Raw genomic sequence first — 1306 nt, forward strand, 5'->3', positions numbered from 1 at the left:
GACAGCTACAGAGGCTCTGGTGACTTTCACAGAGGCTCTGGTGTCTTTCACAGAGGCTCCGGTGTCTTTCATAGAGGCTCTGGTGTCTTCCACAGAGGCTCCGGTGTCTTTCACAGAGGCTCTGGTGACTTTCTTAGAGGTTCTGGTGTCTTTTCACAGAAACTCTGATGTCTCTTTACCGAGGCACTGGTTTCCTGGCTGAGGCGCTGTTTTTCAATGATTGATTTGGCATGGCAGTTGGTCTTTTTCCAGACTTGGACATTTTGGTTATTTTATATTTTTGGGGCCCAGCTTAGAGAAGTAAAAGCCCCTTGGGCTTGGGCCTTTAGAGGCCAGCCCACTACTCCTTTAGAAGCCCCATATAAATACCCCCTTCTMTTTTGAAAACTCTCCTTTATTCAAAAAGCTCCAGCCTTTTTCTCGATTCTCCCTCTCTAAAGTTCATCACCTTCAAGYCGAACTCTTCWYCCTGCAAGTTTAGGAATTCTGYCGTGTTCGGGTCGCTCATATCTGTCTCRTCTTCAAAAAGRTAAGTTCTAGAAGCCATCTATTCCTCTTTTAGTGCTTAAATTCCTATTTTCTCTTCCTGCTCAACACAAGTTTCGGGAATTAAAGATGGTGAGARTATCCATCRAAGACTTTCATATGTTTTCATCAGATGGTGGTCTGTGACCCAAGGAATCTTTTAATCCCAAAGAGAAGAAGAGAGTTTTYGCATATAAGGCYGATATCACATTCGGGAGATTTGGGTCTGCATGCGCCTTTAAATCTCTTCTCTCATCTTGTAGCTTGCTAAACCAAATTCCTCATTTGTTCTATTTTYTGTTCTGAAATTATTTAGAGTTAAGRGTTTTGGTGATAAYAGTCTCTATTTTTGACATTGTTGAGTCGAAACCGCCTCATTTTGCTGCCATTCTTRGGCATGCAACCGTTTTGGGGAGGCGGGTGACTCAAGGCTGTAAATTGTTCTTGRGAAGGGTGTTAAACCCACTCAAAATYTCTTGATTCCAACAGTTGGCGGCTGCCATCATTTGTTTTGAAATGGCATTTAATGATGCCATTATTTAGAAGTTGGAATTTTCCCTTTAAACCAAATATTTGATGTATCAGCTGTATTAGTATTAGTATCTGGCGAGATTRCATTGAACARCTTTACCCAGCTCAAGTCATGGTAGTTTAGAAGTTCTTTTTTATTAAGTATTGATTACTCTATCAGGGAGTCCGAGCAAGTGTTAAGCATGTCTCTTAAGGAAACATTTGACCTTCGCTAAACCTGTGAGTTCACGGCCCCACTTTTACTGTTTTT

This window comes from Cynara cardunculus, unplaced genomic scaffold (assembly GCF_001531365.2).
Source record: "Cynara cardunculus var. scolymus isolate 2C unplaced genomic scaffold, CcrdV1 Un_Scaffold_1906, whole genome shotgun sequence".
Lineage (NCBI taxonomy): Eukaryota > Viridiplantae > Streptophyta > Magnoliopsida > Asterales > Asteraceae > Cynara > Cynara cardunculus.